This window comes from Suricata suricatta, chromosome 6 (genome assembly GCF_006229205.1).
Source record: "Suricata suricatta isolate VVHF042 chromosome 6, meerkat_22Aug2017_6uvM2_HiC, whole genome shotgun sequence".
Taxonomy (NCBI): Eukaryota; Metazoa; Chordata; class Mammalia; order Carnivora; family Herpestidae; genus Suricata; species Suricata suricatta.
The window spans coordinates 8735091-8747799 of record NC_043705.1 but is presented as its reverse complement, the minus strand read 5'-3'; the positions used below and the strand labels follow the sequence as shown (position 1 = coordinate 8747799).

The 12709-nt window shown below is 44.1% G+C and overlaps 1 long non-coding RNA gene across 1 annotated transcript in view; it reads left to right on the top strand.

Moving 5' to 3' along the window:
- The first annotated feature begins 10094 nt into the window (after window positions 1-10094).
- Window positions 10095-12709, top strand: part of LOC115294064 — a 263626-nt gene continuing 261011 nt past the window's right edge. Inside the window, exon 1 of the long non-coding RNA XR_003909714.1 lies at window positions 10095-10143. This is a non-coding gene — a long non-coding RNA (uncharacterized LOC115294064). The remainder of the gene's footprint in view (window positions 10144-12709) is intronic.

Here is a 12709-nt window from a genome sequence, read left to right as displayed (position 1 = left end):
CTCATTTGGCACAATTTTAATGAGTGATGGATGAACTGCAAAGGGATTGTTGCGAAGGGGCTGTGCCCTGTGAAGGTTTGGATGAGTGCCATTGCTCGGAAACACATCCACACATTTCCCCAATCTTTCCCCATCATGGACTTTCCCACTGATGGTCTTCAGACCCTCTCATTTCCTTTTTTTTCTTGGCATTTAGGAAATTTTATTTCTCTCAAGATCCCTTGTTCATACTCCCTTGTATGTGACCTCTCTGAATAACCTTTTAAGTGACTTAGCTGACCTCTCTCCTCCATGTTTCACACCCCCTCTCCTTTGTTCCCGAAGCCTTCCTCTCTGATGCCCCCACTCTGTTCTACTTAAGACCACTTCACACAGCTACACCTCTTTGTGTTTTCTAAGTGTCCAAATGATCTTGATCTACTTTCTTTGTCTGGTTTACTCTGTTTACTTTCAGAGGAGCGGAGATGGGCAAGATAAGGGTCTTACCTGGGATCTTCAAGAATTCTGCAAGGTCAAGTCCTCACAGAAGGAGAAGAATCTCCTCCACCTCCTCCTCCTTTTGTTCTTCTACTTGTTCTTGTTCTTCTACTTGTTCTTGTTCTTCTTCTTCCTCTTCCTCTTTTTCCTTCTCTTCTTTTTTTTTTTAATGTTTATTTACTTATTTTTGAGAGAGAGAGAGCACAAATGGAGGAGGGACAGAGAGAGGGCGGGAGAGAGTTCCCAGCAGGCTCTGTGCTATTGGCTATCATTGCAGAGCTGGATATGGGGCTCAAACTCACAACCCATGAGATCATGACCTCAACAAAAATCAAGACTTGGACAGTTAACTGACTCAGCCACCTAGGCACCCTGAGGGAGGAGAATCTAAAAGCAGAGAAGCTTTCCTGGAGGTGGCGGTAAGTTGGCTCAAAGCATTGGCTGGGACAGAGAATGGAGGAAAGGCAAGACTGTGAGAGGCATCAAAGGGGCTCAGACCACTGAAACTGAAAGAGAGGAATTGGGAACAGGATATGCGTTCAGAATAGATGACATTTAGGAAAGAGCCTGGTTCATATTGAGCTGCCAGTGAGGTTGGGCTTGAGAGCCAACATACTCTCATGGAGAAAATGCAGGCATATTCCAGCTCATCATCATCTCGGGTCCTCAAGAGGGTTACATAATGCAGCTAATTGCCGAATTAGAATGTTTCCCGTTCCTGGTGGGCAGGATCTACAGGGTCATATGAGGGATCTATAAAGCAAGTGGGGCCCAGTCTCCAAGTCTCTGGTTTCCCCGCTGTGGCTCAAACTCAAATGGGTATTGGGGATGCCAATACCGTGAGACCAAAGTTACACAGGGCTCAACTGTTGGCACCTGGCACCCTTTACCACCTAGGAATTAAATCCAGAATCTGCGAAACCAACTGTAGGAAGCCAAAGTCACCAGGAGAAAGGAATCATGGAAATAGTGAGATTAGAAGTTTCCAGAAGTCATTCGGAACTGCTTTTTTCCTTTTTGACTATGTATATCCTTTTGTTTTTTAAAAATTTTTCTTTATTCATTTTTGAGAGAGAGACACAGCAAGAGCTGGGAAAGAGGCAGAGAGAGATGAAAACACAGGCTCCAGGCTCTGAGCTGTCAGCACAGAGTCCAGTGTGGGGCTTGAACTCACAACCCATGGCCTGAGCTGAAGTCAGATGCTTAACCGACTCAACCACTCTGGCACCCCTTCTTTTTCTCTTTTTGGTGGAAAAAAAGCCCCCTGATGGCACGCATTGCTCTCCTGGCTAATAGCATTCATGGTGACTATGTGCACACATATGTATACATTCTTGTGAGTGCTGTCATTTTTGTGTGGGTGGGCATTTTTGGAGGCCTCACATATGCAGGGCTGTGCATATCACAGTGACGGAACAGCTGCTTTTCAGGGCTTCCTGTTTCGTTCAGTCACACTGGTGACAGATTTCTGTGATCCTCCTTAGAGAAATATTTGACCCTGCCTCCCTCTCCTGCCAGGGTCCCTAAACCACGATGTTTTTTCTTGTCCCCATGCCACGCTCATTTTCTGTCAGCTCAGAGTCTAGATCCTCTTTTTGCAAAAGTCAGGAATGAGTACATGGCGGAGCAGGGCACCATGGGCACAAGGCTGCCCCAAACCAAATACAAGTGCAACCCGAGAGCAGTGTGTTTTGTGTGCTGCTCTGCTACATCCATGCTCTTCACTCTGTCTTCCTCTTCCTCATCGGCATCCTTGTTCTTCCTCTTCCTTTCTCACACACGTACACCTGTCCCTTCCTAGTAGAGTATACTAGAGGATTTTTTTTTTTAAAGTAGGCTCGATGCTCAGCATGGAGCCCAATGCAGGACTTGAACTCATGACCATGAGCTCCAGATCTGAGCGGAGGGGCACCTGGGTGGCTTAGTCAGTAAAGTGTCCGACGCTTGATTTTGGTCCAGGTCATGATCTCACCGATCATGAGCTTGAGCCCATGGCCCTCCCCTGCTCACTCTCTCTCTCTCAAAATAAATAAATAAATAAACATAAAACAAAACAAAACAAAAAACCTGAGCTGAGATCAAGTCAGGCGCTTAACCGACTGAGCCACGCAGGTGCCCCTGGAAGCTACATTTCTGCTAGCTAGTCCTAGGGAGCTCTGTAGGGTAGGAGCTCACTGCCTCTGTAAAGTGTGGGTAGATCCAGCCAAACAGATGGCATGGGTAGGGACTGATGACACTTTACCCTTTCCAGGTACTGTATTTGCATAACGGGAGATGCAGTGTCATAACCAAAGACGGGTCCAAGCATGGATTAAAAGTCTGGGGCGCCTGGGTGGCTCAGTCATGTAAGCCTCCCACTCTTGATCTCGGCTCAGGTCATGATCTCATGGTTTGTGAGTTCGAGCTCAGCATCAAGCTTTGTGCTGTTGGTGTGGAGTCTGTGATTCTGTCTCTCCTTCTCTCTGCCTCTTCCCTAATTTGTGCTCTCTCTCTCTCTCTCTCAAAGTAAATAAAGTTAATAAAAAAAAATTAGAAGGCTGTCTGCTGCTGTAATGTACTGGGGTTGGAGACGGCCCATGTTTGAGGCAGACTGGCTTTCCAGGCTTGTGGTCCAGCCCTACAAAGCCTCACTTGTCCACGACTGAAGGGAGCTGAGCAGGCCTGCCTGCTCAAGGATGAGTTTACCCTGCTCTGGACTCGATGGACCTATTGCCCTTGCCCGTGAATCCGCACTGAGGCTCAGAAACCTGCCGGGGTATCTCCTCTCCGGACAAATCGACAAAGGGAAGATCACGGAAGTGTACCGTGTACACCAAAGACTTCAACTTCCTTCCTGGGAGAGCCGTTCTAGGTTGTGATCATAATGGGGTATTAACTTGCTTTATCGTGTGTGCCAGGATATTTTTCATTCTCCTTGCCAGAGCAGGCAGCTGTCTTTACCAATAAATCTTGCAAAGTTTGCCACTTTTGAGGAGTCATCTGGTTCAAAGCAGAATCGTTCTTATAACCTCAGGAAAAAAAATTCAAAATCTCTGCTCTCTCTTCCATATCCTCAGAGCAAGACATGCTAAAACTGTATTTAGTATTCCATGCCTCATGTTCTTGCAGTATAAATGTCCCTCCTAAGAGCTAACTCGAATCTTTTTGCCACTATTTAAGCTGTTTTGTGAGAGGCTAACGCGAGAGTCTGAGAAATTGAAATAGTTTCTACAGACCGAGGGAGGCCAATATGTCTACAGAGACGGTTAGCAGGATACAAAGTGTCCTTCGAACCCTTCTGGCCACGACATCTTTCCATCTGGACCACTTCCCCTTGCGATCCTGTGGGATTCTGGAACTTTCCATTGATGACTGCTGAAGGGTCAGGCAGAGAGTAAAGACGGTCAGTCCCCTCTGACGTTTCTGGCCACCGTAGATTTGAGGATGCATCTTAGAAGAAAAGAGGGCAATGAGGGTGCTCCTGAGAGGACCCCAGAGGAACATCTATGTGACAGGGCCGGACTGGGAGCCTTCGTCCCCTGCAGGAGGAGAGAGCCTCACTCTGTGACCACAAGTTCTGCTCAGCTTGGCCGCTGTCCGAGGGTCCCCAGCCTCACCATTACCCTCTGCATAGCTTTTTTGCAATGGCTTCCTCTCCACCAGATTCCCCAGGGGGCACCGGGCGCAGCCGTGAGTTTTTGGGTCTTCTTGGAGGAGGCAGCCTGTCACTTAAACCCCCCACCCCAGCCCCCGGGGCAGCCGCCGCCACAGAACTGATTAGCTTTTAAGATCAGACCTCCACCAGACAGGCAGGAATCTAAAGAGTAAATAGAGGTGATGGCCCTGGAATTTTTTTTTTAAAGGCCCGGGAGGGGTTTGTTCACCGGGTGTTTGAATTGCCATAGAAAAGCTCGGTGAAAGTCCAAATTAAACCAAGCTGACCCCTTTCACAGCCCACGTTATTTACAGTTCACGGGGCTTGGGGAGGGCTCCGGTTTGCATGCAGCTGAAAACAGGTCCCGGGCTTGGCCAAGGTGGCCTACTGTGGGACCATTTGCATCACACTACCTTGCTTTCCTTTGGTGTGGGAGAATGCTCCGAGATGGTAGCCAAATTTGTGGCCTCCTTGTAAACAGGCCTTTGCCTTTGTGTTTTCTTTTGTTTTTCCAGCAAAGCAAAGGCGCCGGTAGGAATACCTAAGAAAGAGCCAGCTATTAGAAAGCAAATAGCCAAGCTCTCCCTCTAATTAAATGCATTCCTCGGAATAACAACTCAGGAGGAGGAAGAAAACGCGGGGACGCCCCCTCCCCCACCGCAACTGATGTCCCCCCGCAGCCTTAACAATCACATCAGTCAAGAAGACTGGCACTGATTATAGCGCCCAGTTTCCCATTTCGCTCCGTACTGGGAGAGTAATTAAGTTAAATAGCTTTCGGAGCCTGAGATCTGGTGTGTGTCAAACTCCACCGTCAAGGGCTGGTTCAGGTTTGTGGCTCGGTGCTGTGAACTCACTCCTGGCCCGGGCTCTTACTGGGTACAAAGCTTGGTGAGGGTTTGCACCCAGGGAAAGAGTTGCAGGCGGGAGATCCCGGACCACGCACCCATCCCCACCCCTATCCTCAGTTCCTGTGACCGGGAATGTGCTTCTTTCCCCCAGAACTGGTAAGGTCAGGGGCTGCTGATATTTCAAAGCAACTTTTGGTGACTTATCAAAGAGGATAATTGGCCAAGAGATAAACCTGAATTGAATCACAATCACCGAAAAGCGGATTTCATGGTAAGAACACTGCCCAAGTTGTAGTCCAGGGCCAGATACTTCACCTTTAGAAATAAAATAAGGTGGTCATATACTTCACTGCTTTTCTCCTTTATATGCAATGCCCTTGAAAGGGCATCTCTGCCCCCGCCCCCACCCCCACCATAGGTAGGAAAGCATGGTCGGTGTCCTAGGGGCTGAGGGCAGGCCGCCCCAAGATAGAGAGCATGAGGATTATCTTAAGCTAAAGTAATCGAGACCCTGCAAACTCAAGGGAAACCTCAGTCCCTCCCTTAACTCCATAGAAGCATCTAGATTGGGGTTCTTTCCCTGCATGCAGGTCATGATCAGAGATAAATTTTATCCGAGTGTCCCAGCGGTCTGGCAGGACAAAGCTCATTACCCTGGACATCTGCTCTTCTTCCTCTCCTGCAAAGTGCGTTCGCTTCCTGTGAAGTCTCGGACCCCCGCCCCGTGCTCCTTGGTTCAGGATGACATATGTATCTCATTTTGCCTGACGGTGTCTGGCGTTTCCGTGTTTGTGTGGCTTCCCCATTACTTACGCAGTTAAGTTTGATTTTCTCCTGTTAATCTGCCTGGAGCCAATTTGATTCTTAGTCCAGCTTGAAGGACCACCGGAAGGGGACAGGAAATCTTGCTTCCTGACAGTATGTCCATCTGTAGTGATGGAGGTAGGTGTGTGTGCAGAGCAGGATGGAAGTGGGTAGGAGCACAAGAAAGTAAGACGATTGCAGAAGAGAGAGGAAACCATAAATTGAGTCTTGACGTTGTTTCCATCTTCCTCGGAAAACATGACAGACACATATGAAAAAGACACGAGAACACATTCATTCAGAAGACCGTGTCATCGGTACGTGATGCATGGTAAGCACCCAGACAATACTGGTGAAGAGAGAGGATGACGGGTAGATACAAGATGGATGGGTGGCTTGAAAGCCGTGGAGATTGTCATCCCTGAGGGCTTGTGCCGGAGATGGAATTAATTGCCCATCTCCCGCTGGGAAGCGGACCACGGGCCATTTTTCTTAGCGCTCCAGCTGCATTTGAACTACCTAAGTGCTGTGTCAATCGATTAGGTAGTGTAGGGTGACTAAGGCCCTTTATTCCGATGCGTTAAAATCAGCAGAGGGGATGTAGGCAATGGTATCATCATAACATTGTAATGGGGACAGATGGTGGCTACGCTTGGGGTGAATGTAGCATCAGTGAAGGGTTATGAGCTCGCTAAGTCCTACACCTGAAACTAATGAAACATTGTAATGTTAAATTCGCTAATGTACCTAATACAGTTACATTGATACTAATATAGTATACCAGTGCTAGTATATTATATACGGTATACTAATACTAGTACACTGTATACATATATATAGTGTATATATAGTGTATGTATTTATATGTAGTATACTAGGATGCTATAACTATACTTCAATACAAAAAATACTCCTTTAAGCTCTAAGCAGAGATAAATTGATGTATATGATAACTATAAATTAATGAAATAAAAAATGTGGAAATTAAAAAAATTAATGTTTATTAATTTTGAGAGAGAGAGAGAGCAAGCATGGGAAGGGCAGAGAGAGAGGGAGACGCAGAATCCGAAGCAGGCTCCATGCTCTGTCAGCACAGAGCCTGACATAGGGCTCGAACTCATGGACTATGAGTCATGACCTGAGCCAAAGCTGGACACTGAATCAACTGAGTCACCCAAGTGCCCCAAATGTGGAAATTTTATTTTATTATTTTTTTAATGTCTTTTATTTATTTCTGAGAGACAGAGAGACAGCATGAGCAGGGGAAGGTCAGAGAGAGAGGGAGACACAGAATCTGAAGCAGGCTCCAGGCTCTGAGCTGTCAGCACAGAGCCTGATGCGGGGCTTGAACCCACGAACCGTGAGATCATGACCTGAGCTGAATCCGGACGCCCAACTGACTGTGCCACCCAGGCGCCCCAAATGTGGAAATTTTAGAGTGCCACTTTTATATTGTCTAAGTTAGGACATACCCGAGGAGAACATGGCAGCTTGGCAACAAAGAAAGTAGTGACCAAGAGAATGAGAGCAGAGCACTAAGAACGGGAGAAGGACATAAATCTATATTGCGTGTTTAACATCGAGCCTGGAGATATCCATATGGGAATCAACAGTTTTTCTGGGCATGTAGTCAGTCTTCAGAGATCCAGGTCACATGCTGTTCTCTCCGGGAAACCTTCCCAATGTGTAAGCATTCCTTTTTCTGCAATTCCCCAGGGCTTTGAACTGCACTGCAATGATTTACCTCCTTTTGCAAGAGCAAGAAACCAGCACGTGTTAGCAGTCAACAAATGTTCGTTCCTTATTGTCCGGGAACTACGCTAGCATCCTTCAAATGAACCATCTCATGTGATCTTTGCAACAACCTTTTCATTCTCATCGCACGTTTGAGGACCTCAGGCTAAGAGGGAGTGCAGTACGTGTGGTAGGTGTCACAGGCAGACTTACAGGCAGAATTTTCTGGACGACAGGTTCACTGCTATTTGCTCCAAGGCAACCCCATTCTCTAGCAGTTTGTTTTTTTAATTTTTAATATTTATTTTTTGAGAAAGAGAAAGAGAGAGAGAGAAAGACAGACTGTGAGCCAGTTAGAAGGAGAGGGAGAGGGAGGCACAAAATCTGAAGCAGGCTCCAGACTCAGCTGTCAGCACAGAGCCTGACCTGGGGCTCGAACTCACAAACCATGAGATCATGATCTGAGCTAAAGTTGGACGCTTAACTGACTGAGCCACCCAGGCGGCCCTCTAGTGCTGTTCTTTATAATGGGATCATCATGTGAGCCATAGGTGAAATTTAAAAATTTTTATTAGCTGCATTAAAAAAATGGGGAAAAACCCCAAGTGAAATTAAATTCTTGTGATAGTATTTTAATTTCATTTTATTCTTATTTTTTTTTTAAATTTTAGAGCATGCAAGTGAGGGAGAGGGGCAGAAAGGGAGAGGGAGGGGAAGAGAGAGAGGGAGGTCGGGGGGGTGGGGGAGAGAGAGAGAGAAAGAGAGAGACAGAAAATCCCAAGCAGGCTTCACTCTCAATGCAGAGCCTGACACGGGGCCTGATGTGGGGCTCGATCCCACGACCTTGGGATCCTGATCCTAGCTGAAATCAAGAGTCAGACACTCAACCGACTGAGCCCCACATTTTTATTTTAGTATAGCTTTTGATTTACAGAAAAGTTGTGAATGAAGTAGAGAGACTGCTGTGTATGCCGTACCTAGTTTCCCTCATGCCTACCATCTCAACCGTAGTGTAGTATCTCTGTGACAATGAATCAGTCCATAATGATACATATTTTTAACATCCTTACTGTATGCAGAGTTCCTTTCTTTTTACCTCAGCTTCTTTTTGGTTCCAGGACCGCATCCAGGATATCCACCATATCTTTTTAGCTTCTTTTCACTGTGATGGTTTCTAAGGCTTTTTGCTTTGATGATTTTGATAGTTTGGAGGATAACGGTCAGGATTTTGTAGAAGGTTCTTGAATAGGACTTTGGTGTTTTTCTCGTGATTATACCAGGGTTGTAATGTTATAATTTATGGTAAGATGCATATTTGGCCTTCATGACTGGCTTTACGGAGCCCCTAAAACCCTTAGAATTTCCTAAGTGAGGACAGCCATAAAGGTGTCTTGATATTCTTTAAAAACAAAACAAAACAAAACAAAACTTTCAACCACACTGAGTTTATGTTAATGAGGCAAGTTCTGGAAAACTCCTAAGGATGGAGGCTGGTTGCCAGGGGAACTAGTTATGTGATTGAAGGCTTGGACCTTTCAGTCCCCCCGACCCCTGACCTCTGAGGGAGGAGAAAAGGGTTGGAGGTTGAATTAATGGCTAATGTCCAATAACTTGATCATACCTATGTAATGAGCCTCCATAAAAACCCAAAAGGATGTGATTCAGAGAGCTTTCATGATGGTGAACCAGAACGCCTCCATGTGCAGACCCCCAGACTCCCTGGGGACAGAGGCATCTGGCTGTTCATTCCGGTCCACTAATATACTTTGTAATAAACAGGTAATCTAGTACGTAAGGTATTTCTCTGAATGCTCTGCGCCACTCTACCAAATGAATAGAACGTAAGAAGGGGATCTGGGGCTCATTGGTCCAGAGCACAGGTGACAGCCAGGGTGTGGGATTGGGTCTAAAGTGGGGCAGGGGAGAGGTCAGTCTTGGAGGACAGAGACCTTGTTCTGTGCGATCTGATGCTATCTCCAGGGAAGTGGTATGAGAATTGAGTGAATTCCTTGGTGTTAGTGTTGATGGGCATACGTATCATAGAGGTTGGGGATGTCTAGGAAGATGAGCCCTGAAGTATGTTTCCAGGCTCATCACTTCCTATCAAAGCTACATGCTGTCAGCAGGGCTCACCATAGACTTAACCTTGGTCACCTGAGGTGGTGTTTTCCAGGCATCTCCGGCAAAGTTACTTCCTCAGATCTTTCCATATCGTACTTCTTGGAAGGAAGACTTAAGGGGTAGGATACTTATGTTCGACCTCCTTGATGGAATCCATTTATGATTCCATCAATCATTTGGAATTCTGTGTGGGAGATTTATCTATTCTCCATTTATTTAGTTACTGAAGATAAATAAGAGCATCATTTATTTAGATCAGTATGAACTCATGCCTAATAAAAATACTGTAGATATATATTTTGTGTAACCCCATAGATCAAGGCTATTACCATTTCAAATAGAGTCCAGATAAAATGTTATTTATGAGATGTTTTTCATTTTGTTTTCTTAGAACATCTTCAAAATCTGGCATGTAATTTACACATACCACATCTCAATTGGGATCTTACATTTTCATCAGGAATGCTCGGTCTATATTTAGATTTTGTCAAATTTGCCATTGAACAAAGGAAGTTCACGCACGTGAGTAATTTTAACTCATACCTAAAAGTGTTTCCAGTAACAGAAGTGGTCAGTAAAAAGTCATTTTCCTTTAATAGTTGCATCCATTTGACAAATTGGTTGATCGTTTTGGAAGAACTGATTTGATACAGCTTTAAAACTGAGCTAAGTGAATTCACTGACTCTTGTGTTAACTCATTATTACTGCCATCAAATTCAAAGTGGTATTGCATAAAATGAAAAGCCCCTTGTAATTTATCAAAATGAACAAAGCATTGTTCATGTTTTTCTTTTGGTTTTGACAGCAATTTATAAAAATGTGTTTGTTCTAATGAAAATATTTGACATATTGGGGCGCCTGGGTGGCTCAGTCGGCTGAGCATCCGACTTCGGCTCAGGTCATGGGCTCGTGGTTTGCAAGTTCAAGCCCTATGACATGCTTGCTGCTGTCGGTGCGGAGCTTGCTTCAGACTCTATGTCCTCCCTTCTTTCTGCCCCTCCTACGCTCATGCTCTCTCTCTCTCTCTCTCAAAAATTAATAAAAACATTGAAAAAATATTAAAACAAAATCTTTGATATAGTCATACTAGAAATAATGGCAAAACACTCAATACTGAATTTTATCAAGAAAAATTTCTATTTCAACATAAATTCCTATATGATATTGCTGGGCCACAACTAAGTTTTTACTTTCTTTGGAGCATCAGATGTAGCTCATTTATATGCAGTGTCACATCAGTGAGAAAACATAAATCACACTGTCATTTTTCGTGACACGAATCATACTGCCGTTTTTTCTGTCTTTGGTTATTGAATATTTGGCAAGCATTTCTTTTGTTTTAAGAAAATCTTGAGCTAGAGTTTATAGTAAATCTTTGTCAAACCCTTCTGCAGTTCAAGCATTTGCAAAGAATATAAGATCATTAAATTGTCTTCCCTGAAAAGTTTCACAAACGGATGATGTTTTATAGCACTTGGTTTGTACACAATGATTTTGACGATTTTCATGGAGTCTGCTTCCAAGAACTGGTCACAGATACCATCGATGTGTATCATACATATTGTATAAAACAACAAAGAAAACATCACTCTCTTGTTTTAAAATTCCAATAAATCCAGATTTTTGGGGGGCCCTAGTATGCCTAGAACAATGGCTTCATAATAGGGCCTAAGTGTTTCCTATATCTAGCTAAAATTCTTGGATTTAGCAGATTAAGAAATACTTATGCCATGAATTTGGTTTTTAATGCTGAGAATTGACAACATTTCTATGTAATTTTGGAAGTTTTTTGAAACAGAAGGTAAGCAAAGTATCAGGCAGTGACTTTATCGCACAGCTCAACTCAAACTAACAAAAAATATTTACAATGTTTCCAAATTGTTTTATAGGTTTATTTTATTAAAAAAAATTTTTTTAAATGTTTTTTATTTATTTTTGAGAGACAGAGAGAGACAGCGTGAGCAGGGGAGAGTCAGAAAGAGAGGGAGACACAGAATCCGAAGCAGGCTCCAGGCTCCCAGCTGTCAGCACAGAGCCCAATGGCAGGGCTTGAACCCACGAGCCGTGAGATCATGACCTGAGCTGAAGCCAGACGCTTAACCGACTGAGCCACCCAGGCGCCCCTGTTTTATAAGTTTAAATGTTTATTTTTGAGAGAAAGAGAGAGAGGAGGGGCGGGCAGAGAGAGGATCCAAAGCAGGCTCTGTGCTGACAGTAGCCAGCCCCATGCGGGGTTTGTACAAGTGAACTACGAAACCATGCCCCGAATGGAAGTCAGATGCTCACCCAACGGAGCCACCCAGGTGCTCCTTCAAATTTTTAATCAATTAATATTTAATATTCTAAGATCTTGGATTTTATATGAAACCGTTTGGTAGATTAATTAAAGATCTTAAAACATCTTTAAATTTTTTCCTATTGAAATGTCTAATAAAATTTCAAAAATGGAATTTTATCGTGTCTCCATCTAAAAATAGCTTTCTAAAAAAGTAAATAAACATGGGCTTCTATTTTGTGGAAGGATCTAAAGCAATAGACGGTTGGCCAGAGTTACATAGTCGGATCTCACAGAAAGATTATTTAAGGTTTTATTGGGCATTATATCTGATTTCAGTAGACTGATTCCACTGGACGCTTTCGACTGTTTAAGTGTGTTACCACATTCATAATGTATTTGCTGAGAATGTCTCAACTTTGCTTAATTTTGTATGATTTTTTTTTACAAAAAAGAAACAGCTTTTGTCTTCTGTTCTGGCCCAGCAAACTGCATCTGTCATTCTTTGTGAAAATTCTGACATTTTCTCTCAGTTTCCTTCTTTTCTCCATTACTGTTATGGTTATAACACTAGCTTCTAATTTCCACTTGATTCTGCATAAGTAGTGCGCCTTTGTCTTAAATTTTAAAACACTTTCCATACTTTTCATAGTAGAAATAGAATTTAAATCTGTTAGGTTAAAATAAGTATTTCAGGGCACCTGGGTGGCTCAGTTGGTTAAGTGTCCAACTTCGGCTCAGGTCATGATCTCACAGTTCATGGGTTCGAGCCCCATATCAAGGCTGTCTGTTGTCAGTGCAGAGCCTGATGT